This window comes from Cryptotermes secundus, unplaced genomic scaffold, assembly GCF_002891405.2.
Source record: "Cryptotermes secundus unplaced genomic scaffold, Csec_1.0 scaffold1101, whole genome shotgun sequence".
NCBI classification, from domain to species: domain Eukaryota; kingdom Metazoa; phylum Arthropoda; class Insecta; order Blattodea; family Kalotermitidae; genus Cryptotermes; species Cryptotermes secundus.
In genome coordinates, this window is record NW_019731285.1 from 273,852 (window position 1) to 293,450 (window position 19,599).

Here is a 19,599-nt window from a genome sequence, read left to right on the forward strand (position 1 = left end):
ATTGTATTCTCAACATAGAATGGGAATTAAAATCACTCTAGCCTTGATCTCATTGAATACACATGAATGTTCTTGCGTATGACTTACCCTCACCCCCAAAGATATTTCGGACAGACAATATATATAGGATGACCTAGGAAGAAAGGTCAATATTCTGGGAGGTCACAATATCTGTCATTCTAAGCAAAACAACTGAACATGTGTACTATTCCGAACGGTTTCCGAGATAGGGCTATTTCACTGTACAGTTCCAAAAATTGTTGATAAGAAAGAGATATTACGTGCTGCTTCTAATACCAGTACATATTGTTCAAGTGACACAGTTGGTACAGTTTACCTAGCATAAAACATTTTAGCAAATTCCGCCGTCAACATCAATGCACTTTGCAACTCGCGTGAGGACATAGCGTGTTGCTCGTCTGTACAGTGCATAGTGTACTGTAAGAGAAATAGCTCTATCTCGGTGCAACTCGTGTGAGGACATGGCGTGTTGCTCGTTTGTACAGTGCACAGTGTACTGTACAGTGAAATAGCTCTATCTCGGTGCAGCTCCTGTGAGGACATGGCGTGTTGCTCCTCTGTACAGGGTACAGTGTACTGTACAGTGAAATAGGTCTATCTCGGAAACCGTTCGGAATAGGACACATGTATGTACACATTTTTGCTTAGAATGACCAATACTATGACCTCCCAGAATATTGACCTTTCCTCCTGGGACACTCTGTATATGTCTTGAGCTGTGGATGGAGAGGTAAATGTTGTCCCTGTGTTTAACTAATTCAGCATTACGCCATGAATACATATGGGAGTAGATGTATAGACCAAAGTTTCCTTGGCCTCGGAACTAGCCGGAGGTGAGTGGTCAGCTTCACGCTCTGGCCGCTTTACCGCCTGGGAAAGAGTCCCCGTTAACCTTTGGGTAGGAGGTACAGTGGACCCCAGAGTCGGTGTGAACGACTCGAACTTGGACCCCTTGACTGTCCAACTTGTAACCAAACACTATACCGACTAATACCGACTGTGCCATCCCGGCTCTCGCTGTGGATGTTATACTGTGTATAAACAGCATAGTGACGTATTAGTTGCGTCATCATTAGAAAGTTTCTAGATTCTAGTTTTAACTCTGCTGCTAGAGGGAACAACACACAAACAAGGGGAATATTACATGTAGCAGACACAGCAAAACAACGGGCTAACAAACAGAAAAACAAGCTGTAGACACGAACCTTCTGGAATAATCACTTAGCTCTAAACAAGTGAACGGCGCCCCTTATGAGGTGGAATAGGATTTTACGAAAAATTTTAACAGAAAATTTTAATCGATTTTAATTAGTTATTTATGTTATTTTTAAGTGGACTGCAACGAGCGGTTTTAGCGCACATCAGAGTAGTGTAACAGTTTGCATGCATTTTGAAACCTGAAGATGGTCATCTATGGCCGAAACATGTCGTGTTAAGTGTTGAATGGTGAATAAACAATTGTTGCATTATTGACGGACTGTGGATAGGTAGACGTCTATTTTTAACATAGGATTGGGTCTACAAGCTACACGCTGAGAACTGACTGAACATACAACCCTCTTCGTCAATAAGGTAAAAGTAAAAATGTACAGACGCTTGACTAGTTTAGTACTATACCGTGATAAGATATGGGGAAATGGAAGTATAGCTCCACCACTCTTGACCTTGGCACTAGATGGAGGTGAGTGGTCAGCTTCGAGCTCAGGCTGCTTTACCTCCGTGGAAATAAACCCCTGTTTCAACTAGGTAGGAAGTTGGGTAGGCCTCAGCCGATTTCAATGTTGTTGAGAAGAGAAAGTTCTGGCATTGCAGAGAATCGAACCCGGTTCATCCAATCCGTCGCTGTGGCTATAACAACTGAGCTACCCTGACCCACAGTTTTCTTCGGTGAGGTAGCGTGTTCAAGATATGACAGCCCCAGGAATGTTATGAACAGACAGTGTGCTTACAGAGAGCTGTTGATGGCAGTGTCCGTAATAAGTGATTGGATTTCTTCACGAATTCTGAAGTCGCTTGTTGCAGATATAAAAGAAAGGACTTGCACACATGCACGATTATATAGGATGTCCGGATGAAAGGTATCCAAAAGAAAAAAATGTATATCTCGGAAACTAATTGTCATACACATATCCGGTTTATGTCATCGGTAAGGAAAACTCTGATTTTTTTTTCATACCCGACTTACGCGCATGCGCCGCCACATTTTTACCACCATGTTAGGAATCACCTGGACAGAGAGATGGCTGGGATATGAATTAGTAGATGTGGATCAATCGCTTGGCCTCCTAGGTCGCCAGATTTAACCCCAGTGGATTTTTTTCTTGTGGGGTTATGTGAAGAACTTTGTCCGCCAGATTCATATTAACGACCTGAATGCCCGCATAAGGGACTTTGTTGCTAAGGTAACACCAAACTTGCTTCAAGGAGGCCGCACCGTTGCTCAAGCGGTTAGTCGCTGGCTTCCTACCGCGGCGGTCTGGGTTCGATCCCGGGTCTACTCAAGTGGAATTTGTGGTGGAAAAAGTAGCGCTGGGGCGGATTTTATCCGAGTACTTCGGTTTCCCCTGCCAATCTTCATTCCACCAAATTCTCCATCATCATAATCACCCGGGGCTGGTTCAATAGGCCAATCAATGGCCGCCGTACCGAGTGGACCCAGTTGGACTCCACCCCCCACTAAGCGAATTAAGAAAGAAAGAACATGCTTCAAGCCTGGATATTTGTCGTGCCACCAAGGGGGTCCACATTTAAATTTATTGAGAAAATTATATACGCAGGAAAAATAAACTTTGATAGTTTCCCTTTGTATTGGTGTAACCTAGTAATGTGTATAATAAATTATTTCTGAGACATAACAATTTTATTTTGAATACCTCTCATCCGGACACTTTGTATTAGAATGTAGCTCTCCCGAAGAAACTTTTCTTTGTATGAAATTTTAGGACAGGTTCATATTACAGGTATAAAGGTAGTTAATACGAGTAAATACTAAGGGAATGTGGAAGGTTCTAATCCTCGTATTTGGAAATGGAAGTAAAGATTCAGAATTCCATCCATGAAGAGACTAGAGTCTTTGGTTCGATTCCCGATGAGGTATTAGATTTTTCAACGATCCTAATCCTTTCAGCCGCAATATGGTCCTGGGGTCGACTCAGCCTCTAAGAGAAATAAGTACCAGGAATATTCCTGGGGCTAAATGGCTACCGGCGTGTAAGGCTGACAAGCTTACCGCCATCTGTGAGCCGATTGTCAATAAAATGTGATAACCTCGACGTGTCACAACCCTATGGGGCTCTATGGCCTGTTACAGGATTAGATTTACCTGTCATTCTCTAGACTGAATAGCTTAAATACTACGATGATAGATGAATTGAATGGATTTAGAAGGAATCAATCTTAGCCCAGTCGAAGTGCTCTTGCGACATTTCCCTAATGAGCTTGACGGAACCATTAAAGATCTCATTCAGGCTAGCAAATGTTGCAAACAAGATTCGAACACAGCATTTTCTGAATACGTTAGCGCTACGAACACCCTTTAGCTGAAAATACATTGTAACATGACGCTTGAAAGCAGGAATAGTGGAGCCAGAGCAGACGTCCATTTCTAGCAACGTACCGATAAACACATTTCCGCGGAAACGAATACGCACTAACAATCGAAGAACTGCTGTATCAATGTGACTGAAAGGTACAGACAACTCTATAAAGCAGAGTAATTGTTATGAAACAACGTTCTATATGTGGTTAGTGCCGAGAAGCTATAAGCAGAACAGTCCGAAGCAACGAGTTAGTGATCCCGTGTGGAGGCGGGTCCGAGTAATTCCACCGTAGCCCTGCGAGTCGTAGGAGGCGACGAAAAGGGAAGCAAGTGCCTGGGGCTATAACTGGGCCACCTTGTTCCTGGAGGGTATAAATACGGGGACCTAGTCCTCAAGATTAGGGGAGTCTCGAATATGAAAGAGTGAAATATAGTCATGAATCCCGTGGGACTCGGACACATGAATGACTGCGCTGGCGAGGACAAGCAGTAATTGTAAAAGATAGATCCATTCTCTGATAAGAGAGAATGTTACATGAGGACTATAACCGCAAGTGTTGAGAAAAAAATTACTGGTCGTGAGTCTCAAGGGATTTTCCGCCAAGGCGAACTTATTGGCGGTAAACTACTAGTAGTAATGTAAGATTTGAGGCTTTCACGGCGGTGACTATGAAGAAAGCAGTCTTCTGGGATTTGGCACCCGTTCTCACGGTCTTGTCGCTTGCAGATTTCTTATACTTTTTCTTCTACCCTGAAGATGGAGGCGATACGTTCCTCCGAAACGTCGGTTAACACCACTTATACACGGTGCCAAATCCCAGAAGACTGCTTTCTTACTAGTAGTAATGTAACTCTGACTCTGACTCTGACAACGAGTTGTCAGAAGTTAATAGAGTTCAGTTGAGACTTGAAAGCCAGCCTGTGAACGGAAGAAATAGCGTTTGATTTGAAGACTTTATGTGTACTGTAGTTACAATGAGACTACTATAAATCCTTTGCCAGGATACGACTAGTGAAGATTGAGAAGACCTACTGTGTCCTAGTTATTTGTAAAGTGTGGAGATTAGCGATAGCCATATAAATGCTTGTAATTACGAGTTGTGTGTTAAAGTGGTCAATATACCCAATATCAAATCCAAACCCCTTCTAATAGTCACCCCTACACGTGACACTACTATCATCGCTACTAATTACGAAATTAACTAACCAACTAGCTAACTCTATATAGCAGAATCCTTCTTGGGAATTTGTTATTCGTTTTGGTGATTGAAAATTCCAAGTGGTTTTGGAACAAGAAACTTTATTAGTATGTTCGCAAGAACCTACCAACAGTGGCCCTTATTCTGTGACACATGAATCTAGTCAGCATTCCAATAAACCAAACTCTTAATATGCACCTTATTATTATTATCTTCCAATATGCACCTCGATACGCCAAGTGTTCTTCTCCTGTCACGTTTTCAAATACAAATTTTACACTCCCTTCTCCCCAAAATATTTTCTTCAGTATCCCTTTCATGCACCTCCTAGCTGTCTCTGACTACCCGTAAGGGTGCAGATACTGTGGCTTCTACAATCCATAGTCTTGTACGTAAACTCCGTCCGCTCTATGGACGACGTTACATCATAACCTGTGAAGTGATTTTATGGAAATGGTCCTATCTAAAAACGGTTGAACTTACCAGTGCCGTATGAACACCGTAAGCAAGTTGAAAATATAAGCTAGCAAATTTCTGACGATGACGTAACGTTCTTCATCACTGTCTAACGATGACGTACTCTCGTTCTCATAGCGGATGGAGTGTAGTTGCAATTGTTTTACTTAAGAATATGCTAGTTGGAACACACAGAGTGAAGAATCCGCTTGGTAGACAGAGGCATAGAGTAGAGGATAATATTAATATATGAGTGATGGATTGAACTTATATGGCTAGCAACTAACTCCATGAAGTTTAGCCCTTATTGAAAACCCGCCAGTTGTGCAGCTACTCAAGAAATACTCAATATTGTATGGAACCCGTTGGTTCATTTTCGTGTTCACAAGGGTCATACACTGGTCCCTATTCTGAACCAGATCAATCCTGTCTATATCACCTCATTTTATCTGTGGAAGATCCATTTTAATATTATTCACTTACCAACTTCTTGGTATTTCTAATGGTCTCTTTTCTTCTGGCTTTCCTACCAGTGTCATACATTCGTTTCTCTTCTCTCGATTCGTGCTATATGTCCCGCCCGTCTCATCCTCCTTGACTTGATCATTCCGCGTATACTTGTCGAAGAGTACAAGTTATGGAGCTCCCCGTTATGTAATGTTATATTGCAGCATCCTGTTGCATTGCATAGATGTTATTTTTGCGGCCTACTTTTATGCCATCTGTGTACAACTTTTGTTACTATTCATAGTCGTTTTTCTTAGCACTACATGTTTCGGCCTAATCGGCCATCTTCAGGTGTACAGTTCATTGTGTTTAAGAAAATTTCTGCTCACTATAAAACTGTTTTGTTTCTCTTATGTGGGTGCCTGATATTACTTCTGGTTACGTGGGTTAACTATCTGTTTTAATTTTTGGTGTCCTTGAGCTGCACGTGGTTGTCTTACGGTTTTGTTTGGTTAGTTGGCTGTGGCTGTCTTGAATATTCTTGCTGGGATGGGATTTTTTTGTGTGGTGTTCCACCATCATTGTCATCTACCTTTACCTTTAATGCGTACCCAGCCACAGCCATAAGGAATTTAATTTTTCCTTTTGACAGAATTTAAAAAATTATTTCTTTTAAAAGTGGTGGGTTGCATATTAAAGATAAATATTATGAATACAGTGATTGAAAACTAACTAAATATTGTCACATGTTGGGTATGTCATGCGGCAAATAATCTCACGTCTGTCAAGGACGTAGCGAATATTTACTCTCCTTCGCTTCACGCTTATACAATTCACAGTTATATAATCTTAGTCTTATACAATTCACTATCTCAAATGTTGTTCAACTACATGTCGGCGAATGCATTCAACTACTCCGGCGGCTGCTACATTTTAACTTCTTCCTTACGCATTCCAGTCTCCCTTATAAACTCTCAGTCGGACAGCGGAAAACCCACATCTCTTCACTGTTGCGTAAATTCCGTCTTTACAGGCGTTGCTGGGGAACGCTGCCGAGAGTTGTTTATTGCTGCGTAGTAGCCGCGGAGTCCCCTGTTACGTCATTGTTGGAAGTGCTGTTACTTCACCGCGGGGAGGTGGTGTTTACTGGCCTGTTACCGTAGCAGCGGCAGCGGCTCCTAGCTGTTACGTCACCGCGGAGCGGGGTGTTTACCGAGCGTTGCTCCGTCCACATCACAATATATTAAAATTAATAAAATAATCCAGAATAATTGAATTAATTGGATTCATCGAAACAGTTAACGTACTGTTCGTCCAGAGGAAAGAGCTTTCTTGGAACCAGAAATAAACGCTGGAACGATGAATCTGTCTTATAATCCTGTATCGTAGCATCCTGTTTCATGTCAATTATTTAATCCTTATTAGCTATCAACAGCCTCACTTGCAACTTGCTTTTTAAACATTTGAAAGTCTTCAAATCTCTTTGCATCACTGATTTATACACGCTACATATTTCGACTAACATTGATCGTTTTCAGATGCCAAAAATGGCAGAAACTGCTGTGCTTTCGTCCTTCCGTTCAGTTTTTGAGGGTACGTCCTTGTCTATGCGGCCATGTGTCCTGTGTTGATGGGTAGTTCTTACTGTGTCGTATGCAGCTGTTATGAATGTATGTTACAGAGGAAGATAACAGATAAAAGGATTCAAACCTCAGTGTTGCTGATGATAATGATGAACAACGACAACTGATGACTATTTAGAGCGCTATTATTATCATCAAATGTTACAGTTCTCTTTTACACATTAGTCCATTACGGTGTGTGTGAAAGTAATCGAAGTGTATGTACGCCCGCTGTAAATCACAGTGCCTGATGTAGATGTCTCTGCTTGCAAATGGCCCGGCTCTGTGTGATTTCTGTTTGCTGTGGTTCCTTCCACCTTGAGCTCTGGGCGTCACTGCGGATTGTAATTGGAGGATTGATGTGGTTCTGTGGTTCCACTAGGCGAACATATAATTGATAGGATAAGCTTCTTGTTGTTAGCTTGTGTTCTCCGGAGTTTCAGTTGTGCTCGTGCTCCAGCTGTAAGCGAAAGAAAATTTTCATTTGCTAAATTCTGTCATCACTACCTGTAATATAAAATATTATTACATTCCAGTCATTTCTATACATTAGATTTGGTAATACTGATTCCGCTAACTAACAATGAGGAATTTCCATTGCTTGGCTGAAGAACCGGTAGTAAGATAATTACATTTGTGAAGCAGGAGTAAAAATATTTTTCCCCTATTCATAGAATTAAGACCGGGGATCCACCCAGCCCCTTATAAAGTAGATACTAAAAATAATTTCCGGTGTAAAGCTGCCGGAACGTGAAGACGACAACTCACCTTTGTCTAATGCCGAAATTAGAAATGTATGGATCTATACCTACATCAACCCTATATCTTCCTGCAGGACACTTAATTAATTAATATGAACTTGCAAGTAAGCCATTACATAACAGAGTCTAATTTGTTAAGTTATCAAAGTAATGTAATTCGTGTACAATAACGTGTATATTAAATTAAAAATTAATACATTTACAAATTAGATTAAATAATCAATTTATAAAATAAGCTCAATGAAATAAAAATGTGCAATACCAAATGCTTAAGAAAATTAGAAAACTACACAAATGCACTAGCACTGGACCTACTAGACCAGCGTTGGCCAACCTAATACATCTCGAGGGCCAAATTTAGTTTATAGAACACCATCAGGGGCCAGATACGGTGTTTCTTTCAGAAGAGTGGTCGGGGAGTATTGCCCCCCAAACAGAATCAGTCACAACCCGTATAAAAACAGTGCATTTAAACCTATGTATTTAAATTTTACGTTGCACCAATAATATTAAGCCGATAATGAAAATTTCACCAATCGATTTTATTGCCTTCTATCACTTCTACCCCCAGAGCATTTTTTCTTAAAGAAACACTGGCCAGATCATGCCTTATGTTTAGTTTTATATATGCCGGGGGAAAATGCAATTATAATTTAAGAAAGAAAAATAAAATGCCTTGAAATGTGCAATTACTTACCATAAAACAGCACAAATTCCTCTTTCAGCAGGGATGAGCACAAAAGACTTTCAATCATAGTTTTTATGGTCTAATGATTATACCTAAATCCTCATATACACACTGTTTTAATGAGAGCACTGTGGTTTCATAAAACTGGAAACCAATGATATAAAATCCACTTCTAATTGTGAGGTTGCCACTCGAAGAATATGTGATAACACGACATCTGAAAGTCTGTTCCTGTTCTTAGACTTTACATGCTTCAGCGATGAAAACGCTGTCTCGCATATGTAAGTACTTGCAAAAACAGAGCAAAGTTTGAGAGCCCAATTTCGTAACAGTGGGTAACGTTCTGGTGAAAGCAGTTTCCAAAAGTCAATTCCAGTAACCTGAGATGTGTTTAAGGATGGGTCACATTGAAGTTCACAAAGCTCTAATTGCAGATGACCTGGCTGAGATTCTATATCACAATGTATAGGATTACTGAATAAAGAAATATCAGGTCGAAAGCTTTCAAAATCGTTAAATCGTCGGTCGAACTCTGAAGACAAATCTTCAATAATTTCAGTGTAGTCCCTAAACTCCAAGCCTTCTTCTTCTTCTGAGAGTTTCCGACAGCAAGGGAAATGTAGAAGGTTATTTTTGTCCAATGCAGACTTAAATAAATGTAGCTTTTTACGGAAACTGTCAACAAAGCCAACCATCTGACATATTGTCTGCTTCTTGCCTTGCAATTGCAGATTCAGGACATTCAAGTGTTGAGTGATATCAGTGAGAAAGGCCAAGTTTCTCAAGAATTCGACGTCTTCGAGATCATTCTGCAGTTCAGCAGAATTCGTAACCTCTTCTCTTAGGAATGTTGCTATTTCATGACGGAGTTCAAAGAACCGTACCAGACATTTCCCACGGCTTAACCATCTTACTTCAGTGTGCAGAAGCAGGTCCCCGTAAGCAGAATCCATTTCTTCCAAGAGGGTCAGAAATTTTCTGTGAGTGAGTGATCGATTTCCTCCTCTGATCAAATTAGTAATTTTTGTGACAGTAGCCATGGTGGTAGACAGTTTAATTGATTTGGCACATAGAGCCTCCTGATGTATAATACAATGCAAGGTAGGTACAGTAATTTGATTCTGTCTTAAAAATCCAACAAAACCGCTTATTGTCCCTGTCATTGATTTAGCGCCATCTGTTACTATGGAGGACAATTTTTCAAAACCACCGAATTCCTCCACTGCACTCTTAACAGCGTTAAAAATATCGACACCTCTAGTTGTGCTGTGTAAAGAGCACACTTTTAACAACTCTTCGAAAATTGTAAAATCTTCCTTAATTGCACGAACAAATATCAGCAACTGATTAGTATCCGAAACATCTGTGCTTTCGTCGAGAGCAATTGAGAAATAGGAACAATTAGCGATAATGTCTTTCACATTATTAGATATCTGGTTGCTAATATCTTCCAGCCTCCTAGTAACAGTCTGTTTTGAAAGGGGCACTGTTTGAAATTTGTTTCCTACCTTATTTTCATTGAAAGCTTCTGCCATCTTTATCGCACAGTTCTTAATTAATTCACCATCACTTAACGCTTTTTTAGCTTTCATTAATTCATATGTCACGAAATAAGAAGCCAGCAAAGCTTCTTCTTGTTGTTTTGTTTCATTGGTAAAAAGAGATTTCTGCTGGAAAAGTTTTTTCTTTAACTGATCGCAGACTACTTTCCTTGATTCACAAGAGTGTTTTCCGAACTTCTGTTTATGATTTGTCATGTAATGCCTCTTTAGGTTGTACTCCTTTAAAACTGCTAGCACTTGAAAACATACTAAACACTGTGGCTTGTGGTCTTTATTTAATATAAAAAAATAGTCATGTTCCCACTCAGATTTGAACGCCCTATTTTCGCTATCAACTTTTCTCAATTTACTATTTGACATGCTGTATCACTCACAATAACTTCAAACACAATTTTAATTTAAAAACAGTTCTACACTCACACTCCGTAATCACACTTCACTTTCTAAAATCGCACTAACTGGGAGACATTTCTGCTAAAACTGGCACTTAACAAAGGCCAGGATGCCGAGGGAAACGGTAAACATCCCATCGCCCCGAGCAAGCTGGGAATGGTTATTATTTTGAAGGTGTCATAAATCCTTCACCACTGCGGTCTTCCCTTCAGTGTCATCTCCCTACAGAAGTAGGGTTGGGGAACTTTGAATTTCCATGACATGAACAGTTATTAGAAAACCGTTTGAACTGTCCAACTCAGTAAGAACATATACAGTCAATTGCAAAATGCTGTAAGCTAATGAAACGTCCTATTAAAAACTGAATTCTATGCCAATACAGCTGTGAAGTTAAGATTTTTGAAAATAAACCTGAGACTTGGCAGGGGGCCGGAGTAAATCAAGTCGCGGGCCGGATACGGTCCGCGGGCCGCCAGTTGGCCATCGCTGTACTAGACAATAGCGAAACTATACATAGACTGAAAAGGTACACCGTCCTAACTCTACCAGACAGACCTGAGTAAACCCCCAGTACAAGAATTTAAATGATACTTAAGTGAACAAAGAAAAAAGTATGAGTTACGCCACTGGGCATAACTCATTCACGAGCCAGTATTTATTGAACATATACATTTATTGCAGATCATGTATAATAAATGTGTGAAAAGAATATTTTAGACAAAGAATATGAGAACAGTGAGACTCAGCTATGCTGACGATTCTTATGATGTCACTTGATACAGATATGTCATATGGGTTTACAGTATGTTAAGTAAAGATGACTGACAATATTGTCATATCTTTTTTCCTCGTTTGATAAGTTATTTATAACAAAGAAGAGGTAAAAAACGGATAATACAGAAAATTACACAATAAAAAGCTTCAAAACTTTATTTGTCATAAGGATTGTGTGGACGAGATATTTAACACATTTATGTATATAATTTTAATGAGAATATCTGGATAGAAGATATCAGTTGGGATACCTGTGTGCAGACGAGAGATTAATGTTAAAATGTGAAAGAAATGTTGCTTGAAATATCGTTTGAATGTGTGAGAACCATCTACCTCAGTTTATTGTCCATTAATTGGGCCTAATGAGTAAAGTAATTAAATTTCTCTTTTTATAAGGGGAGGGAAATTTCTTGAATGATAGGTCTTACCTCCGTTAGGTTAGTGCGTTAGTGATAGTTCAGTCGTATTCTTCTAGAATAAATCTCTTAAAACCATTCTAATTTTGAAGTAACGAGCAATTAACAGTAATAAAATATATGATTAAACCTATTAAACTAATAAGAATTTTATGCTACTTTATTTCTGAGCTAAATTAGTGAAACACATAATTGGACTAATGGCTTCTTAAGCGATTTAGGGGCGCTTAATGAAACAATGAAGCTTTATAAAACAGGCTATAAATCTTATAGGTAAAACATACCAGTTACTCTTTGATGTAGAAGTAATGTTAAGCAGAAAAAAGGACATAGCCTATACAAACTGTAATTCTGTCTTTGTTTCACACATCGAGGGAAGAAGTTACTGTGAGAGCAATTGAGAACAAAGCGCAAAGCAGAAAGTCTGGACCTAAGGGAGAGAGTGAGTGGGAGGAGATTAGTGCAGGTAGCATAATTATGAGATTCTTGAATTATGCTCTGCACCAAGTATCATTAGGATAAAGAAAAAGACGGAATGAAAGTGCATACAGAACGCATGGTAAGGAAGAGTGATGCATATACATATTTGGAAGAAAAACTGGAAGGGAAGAAACCACTTTGTAGATATAAACATATATAGTATGATAATATTAAAATGGATAATAAATAAAACTGGAAGTTGTGGATTGGATAAATATGGCTCAGGAAAGGGAGTAAAAGCAGTCTCTTTTGAAAAAGGAACTGAATTATCAATTTCAATTACTTACTTACTCCATGGAACTGAGTCCTTCTTGAGAAGCGAACATTCGCTAATCTACTTGAGAATTTCCCAACATTTTACGGAACCTGAAGGTTCATTATTGTGTTCACAAGAACTCTCCACTGGTCCCTATCTTGAGCTAGATTAATCCAGTCATACCATCCCATCCTGTGTCTTCAAGATCCATCATAATATTATCTTTCCATCGATATTTGTGTCTTCCCAGTGGTTTATTTATTTCTCTCTCTCCCAACAAAACCCATATCCATTCCGCATTTCCCGATGCTTTCTACTTACCGCGCCCTCCTTGCGCTCTTTAACTTTATGATTCTAATTATGTTTGTCGAAAAGCTGGAAATTTTTTTACTTGTTGCCAGATTCTCGAAAAATGACTCTGTACCGTAAAGTTAGCTGTCTAGTTAGTTCAGGTAGTTAATTAATTATTTCGTCAGTAAATGGATTTCATTCTATTGTAGTTTCAGATATTTCAGCGGGGTTTGAAACCATGAACGAACCTGCTGTGACGTGGTCCACAGTTCTGTAATGACTGACGTGTAGTCACTGGAGATAAGATATTGGGGAAATTTGGCAACTATGTAGGTTGCCTTTTATAATTGTAGAACAATGAGCATCATAACAGAACAAACGCTGGCCTCATCGTATTGCAGTGAGGTGTAGCCATCTATTCAGCTTCAGTATAAACAGACCCAGAATGCAGAGCAAGGATGGAAATGGGGGGGGGAAGCATATCATTTCACGACACCGGAAATACTAAGCCTATATATCCTCTTATATCCGGTTTCTACATTGTAAATTATGGTTTCTAAAGTCATGCTTCAGTTTGTTTAAACTATCGATTTGTGGCATAGTGGTTGTAGTTGTCGCTGATTCTGAGAAACCGGCTTAAAAGTGGGCGAGTATGGATGTACTGACTAAGAGATGGCACCAACTCCGACCGATTAATTACGTTGAGTGACCTGACTTCCAGGGCCACTTGACAGTGATGAATGCATGATGGACCAAATAAAACACTCGACTATACTACAACTACGGGGGTTTGACTGTATCCCCATACCATAAGCGCGCCATGTGCGGTAAGACATGTCTGTCTAGCGTTAGCCATGTTGCCAGGTTTACAAATTGAGCAGCGTGTATGTGTTAGATCGTAAGAGCAATGTCAGAAAGGGATTGAGGTTAGGTTGGATTTGGTAACTTAGCCACAGGGGCATATGAAACGTATCTGGATGAATTGCTGTGACTGGTAACAGGCCAACTAAGTTGTCAACTAAGTTGTACGTAGATTGCTAAATATATAGAGGATTATTATTATATTTGAGTAACCTCTTGTATTAGTTGAGTGTCTGATATTATTTTACACAGTCTTTAGGGCCGCACCATAGCTCAAGAGGTTAGTCGCTGGCTTCCCACCGCGGCGGCCCGGGTTCGATCCCGGGTCTGGTAAAGTGGGATTTGTGGTGGACAAAGTGGCGCTGGGGCAGGTTTTCTCCGAGTACTTCGGTTTCCCCTGCCAATCTTCATTCCACAGATTGCTCACAATCACCCTCACCTATCATCTGGGGCTGGTACAATAGGCCAGAAAAGGCCGCAGTACAAGGGACTTAGTCCCACCCCACCAGCATTAAAAGAATACACATTCTTTTAAATTTATCACTTTGCATTTTATTGGTTAAAGACTAAACACTCACTAACAAACATAGCCGAAGATACCTGACTGCATAGAATGTTAGCAATCTACACGCAATAGCTATTACTATATATAGAATATGAAAGATATCCAAGAATGTACACCTCTCGGTAACAATACACAACAGAAACTGGAATACAGAAAAGAAAACCTCGTACATTAGTCTTAAATTGCAAACAGGATATAATGCCTTGTAGTCCGTTGAAAGTTAACCGACGTTTCGAAGGGAAATGTCCCTTCAATCTCCAGCATCGTAGAATAAGCCAAGCAAGAAACCAACGTGAAGATACTTGTTTCACACTGGCTGTATCCCAGAAGATAGAACTGTTCGTAGTCAGCGCTGTGTTATCCTCCAACCCCACACAATCTTGTATTCTTTTAACTACAGTCATCTGACATCTTAAGATTAGGATCATTAGCGGCTTGCCGTGGGCACAGAAATGAGACTTTTCCATAAGACGCTGAGAATTTATTATCTGACTGAGCAACTATTAGCTTCTTAAGAAAGAATCCCCTCCGTTGAGTTAATTACTTGTTTTAGGAGTGTGGACTCTAATATTGGAAAAGAAAAGTTTTGTGGAAGTATTCCAGAGAGAATTCAGCCATGTAATTTAGGTCTATGAGCACAGGACACAAAACCTGTCACGAATCTTTCTGAAGCATAGTCGTCATTATAATTATAACGGTCGGGAGGTACTTGGTTCATGTCTCGGTAGGAACACGGACGATCCTGACCGAGATCCTTCTTGCGTTTCTTCAATTCCTTCAGGTTCATGCCTGATACTTTCTTGATCAGAATACGTCCACTTCCTGTAAAAATCGTTACAATTTAGTATAAGTTCTCATTCACTCATTTTGCAGTTCTTGTATAGTGTGAAGTACTGACAGCGGCATTAAGTAAACTGCAAACAAACAAATACAGTGCGTTCAGTTAAGGAGGAAACTTCTCAACACCGCTGACACGGCCCAACATTCCTCACAGATTGCTACTGTAACTGCTGATAGCAGAATGAGTCACTAGCGCTGATAAACGCGCGTCGTTACCGTTACAGTTACAGCAGCAACCTGTGAGGAATATTGGGCCCGGTCAGCGGTGTTGCGAAGTTTCCTCCTTAATTGAACATTCTGTATAATCATAACGGATTAGGGCCATTTACGGTTCCAGGGATTAAATCTGCTACATCTATTTTGTGCTATATGTCCCTGGTATCTTCTATCGTGTGTGGTTTATGCACGAAAACTGCCAGTCGCTCAGATTCTATACCGCTGGAATGGTAGGGTTATAGGTGGGGGGAAAAAAAGGCAGTGGAGGTCCATAGGGCTCTGAGATGTCGAGGCTCCCCAAATCTTCTAGACAATCGACTCACAAATGTAGGTAAGGTTATCAGCCTTACACGCCGGCCGCCTTTTTCCTCCAGGAAGATACCTGGTACTCATTTCTGTCAGAGGCTAAGTTGACCCCCAGGGCCATAGTGCGGCTGGAAGGATTAGGTAAAGTGAAAAAATCAAGTGATCTCATCAGGACTCGAAACCGTAGCATTCCGGCTTGTAGCATAGTGCCTCAACCAACTACGCTACCGCGTGCCCCTCCAATGTAGGCAATACCGATATAAAATAGGAGACAGAAATACCAGGTTATCTTATGATAACTGAGAGATTTGATGTCATGTAATGTGGTATATAGGTTCCAGTGTTTCTGTACAAATTGCTGTTTCTTTCTTCAGGTCAAATAATAGTTAAAGAAATTTCAGAGGATCTTACTGCCCATATATTGAAGGTAGAAAAGGGGATACGTACCAACGTTTCGATAGAACCTGATGTCTACATCTTCAGGTTAGAAAGATACCGCCATTTCTGGAGAATATGTCGATTTTGCCTTCAAGTAAAAGAGTAAACAGGCGTCAAAGTTACGAAGGAATTTGATGCCTCTATGTTCAATGTAGACAAATGTAAGGATAAACGCGTTTATGAGGAATCTTATGCCTCTTCCTTTTGGGGTAGAAGAGAAGGAAGTTTCCAAAAGTTTCGGAAGAACAAGTTGCCTATTTCTTCAGGCTAGAAATGTAGATGGATACATATCTGGTGGTCCCTTCTTTTCTGCATCACACACCAAAAGATAATTGTCTTCAACTGATATCTTGTTTCAAGCAGCAGAGATGTCTCACTTTTCCTGGACATACTACAAGTATTTACATGATATGACCAGGTTATGCATGTCTTATTACTAAGCTATCCAATTATGTTGAGGTTCTTAGCTTTTGTCAGTGAGATATAGAGTAGAGCGGATTTCTGACAGGACGAAATGAGATCATGCACCATGTACTGGTATTGTAATTAGTTTGTAATATTGTTGAAGCAGTTGTGTGGAGCCTCGAAGCTGGGTCAGTTACACTACAAGTGTTCTCACAGAGACTGAAGTGCTTTGTGCTTCTAGCCATTGCGGTTGAAGATTGGAACACTTATAATGTCAGAGATATGTACGCTTATTTAGCGTAGAACATACACATAAATTTTCAAAATTTTAAATGCAAGAACTTTGTGAATATGTTGACAATTCTCTGCTCATCTAGAGGCAAGAATGCATTAGCAGATGTCTGGTAGCCATTAAACCGAGGATTATTTGCCAGATTCTGTTGGAAATATCGGTTTTAAATTGACTTTCCAGGATAAGAATTATAATAACACAAAAATGAGCAATTTAAATAGCAATTCTGGATAGATATCAAGACTCGAAGTAACACATGCACGCACACGAGAGCACGAACACACATGTGTATTTTTTCTCTATGGTTTAAGAAAACACACGGAACCATATTAGTCTGTATAGTGACGGATTGGACGGCCTTAGTTCAATTCTCCGCATGGGAAAGAAAGTTTCCTCTGATCTACAGCGTCCAAATTGACCCGGGGGTTCATCGAGGTTGCTATCAAATCCTCCTTCTAGTGCCGATGTAAACGGTAGTGAGCTATGCCTCTATTTTCCCGTAGGACTTCGTGGCATGTTGCTTGATTAATTGAGCCCAGGAAGAATTTTACTTTTATCTTAAGGAAAAGCAAATCATTATAAGAAAGTCGGAGTTATTTGTTTAATTTGAATAAGAAATTGTCTGACTGAGAAACGTTTTTATATACTTTATTCAGTTCGACTGGTTTTATGTCACTGTAATATAGTACACAAATTAAATTTCAAACTAGAAATAATTCAAGGTGGATCATTTGGAATTGGCATGTAGCACGAATGGGGGAGAAGAGGAATGCATTTAGGATATTGGTGGGAAAGCCAGAAGGAAAGAGGCCACTAAGAAGACGAAGACGTAGGTGGGTGGACAATATTAAAATGGATCTTAGAGGGATAGGATGAGATGATATGAATTGGATTAATCTGGCTCAGGATAGGGACCAGTGAAGGGCTCTTGTGAACACAATAATAAGCCTTCGGGTTCCATAAAATACTGGGAAGTTCTTGAGTAGCTGCACAATTGGCAGCTTCTCAAGAAGGGCTCAGGTTCATGTGTGAGTGAGAGTGAGTGTTTGTCATGCTTGTAAAGTGTTTCTTTGTAGTGTTGTCTTTGCATTTTTATCGGGGCCAACAATAGCCGAAATATGTAAAGGTTTTATTAAATATTTAATTGTTGCACTTTATGGAACTCTTATACTTATTAATTTGCTTGAAAATGTTACGTTTCGGAATGGCTCCTATAACGATTATAATGCTGCTGTAAGGAAGTACGCCATTTTGTGATGATGGCGTAATAGCAAAGATATTTCAGAGACAGTAAAAATGGACGCCATAAAACTTGAGTATTATAGGCTAATGTGAAATAAAACCTTTTTTCTCTCTTTTCAGGAAATAGAACTCGCGGCGATGTGAATACGGACGACACGTCTGAAACTTTAAAAAAATACGCGTTTCTGAAACGTGGAGAGGCAGAGAAGACGTGCCCAGAAAACGGAAATGCTCTGTGGCAATCGTGCACTGCAGCAGAGGAGGGTGGCGGGTCACGGGACCTCAGCACTCCTCTGCAAGCTAAGGGAACGCGGTATCAAGAGCCGGGAACAAGGAACGAAGTGGACAGAGAGAGACCCCACACTTCTCCCAGCTTCGTGTGAGTCTGCTACATTAAGATTCTTAAATTATGTTAGGTTCTGACAGTGACGAATGTCTTCTGGTTATCAAACCGTACAGTCTTAGAGATATCTGTCTATTGCTGGAACCTGAAGACGGAGGAAGTATGCTCCTACTTAACATCAGTGAAATTCTACTGGGCTACACATCACAGAAAACAATGTTCTTTCGCATTTAACTAATAAGTTACAATCGTATGATCTTTTGGGTTGTAATGCCGTATAGTACGGACAGATATCGATAATTCGGAAGAATATACCGCCTCCATCTTCAGGATATAGAAGTAAGGCAAAGTAGAAAATCAGCAAAATTAGGCGACAAACTGTTTGCTTGCTGGATATTGTCTTGCTTCGCGTATTCTTCGACCGCGACACTGGATGGAATATGTTACTCCGCAACGTCGGACTCTCTTCGAAGTATTCCGAGTTAAAGCCTAGTATCGTACTCCTGATATTCAATACCATGAGGAAATAAAATCCAACATATTATCACATATCTTCATTAAATATTATAATGTTGTCGCGTATCGGGGGTATGACGCGACAAGTAACTTCACGAGGTATTTGATGTAGCGAATTTTATTTCACACTCGCTCTTACAATCACCCAAATTACAGATTTACGGTTACTGCTATCTTCAGTATCACAATTAGTACACTCCAAATGCCACAATACAACTGACTAGTTGCTGGCTAACTCGGCGGTAGCTCCAGGACTCACTGGCTGACTCAGTACAACTGACTGTGAATAGCCTTCGCTGCTCCCTATGTAGCCTCGATCGGACAATACGGCCACGTAATAGGCACCTTGTTGCTAGCCACGCTGTCCGGAGTTGTTGACGGCTGCCTAGTAACCGCGATATCCCTCGGTGACGTCACCGCGTTGACTTGCGTTGCCTAGCGACCAGGATGCTAGAACTCGGCTAACATCGGCTCGCTTCGGCTTCGCTCGGCGCATCACGGCTGGCGGAGGGTGGGGGGGGGAGGGGCGTCATTCAGAGCTCAACATGTCACAATATATACGGGTTATTATTTGTTTTTAAACATACCTTAAAATGATCACAACATCTGTAGCCCACTCAGTGCAGAGAGTAGGCTATGTACTGTACCACCGAGAAATCGGGGTTTGATTT

At 40.3% G+C, this 19,599-nt stretch overlaps 1 long non-coding RNA gene across 1 annotated transcript in view; it reads left to right on the forward strand.

The window, feature by feature from the left end:
- LOC111866956 overlaps positions 1–18,237 on the forward strand; it is a 131,187-nt gene extending 112,950 nt beyond the window's left edge. The window contains exon 3 of the long non-coding RNA XR_002843253.2: positions 18,190–18,237. This is a non-coding gene — a long non-coding RNA (uncharacterized LOC111866956). The remainder of the gene's footprint in view (positions 1–18,189) is intronic.
- The last annotated feature ends 1,362 nt before the right edge of the window (positions 18,238–19,599 follow it).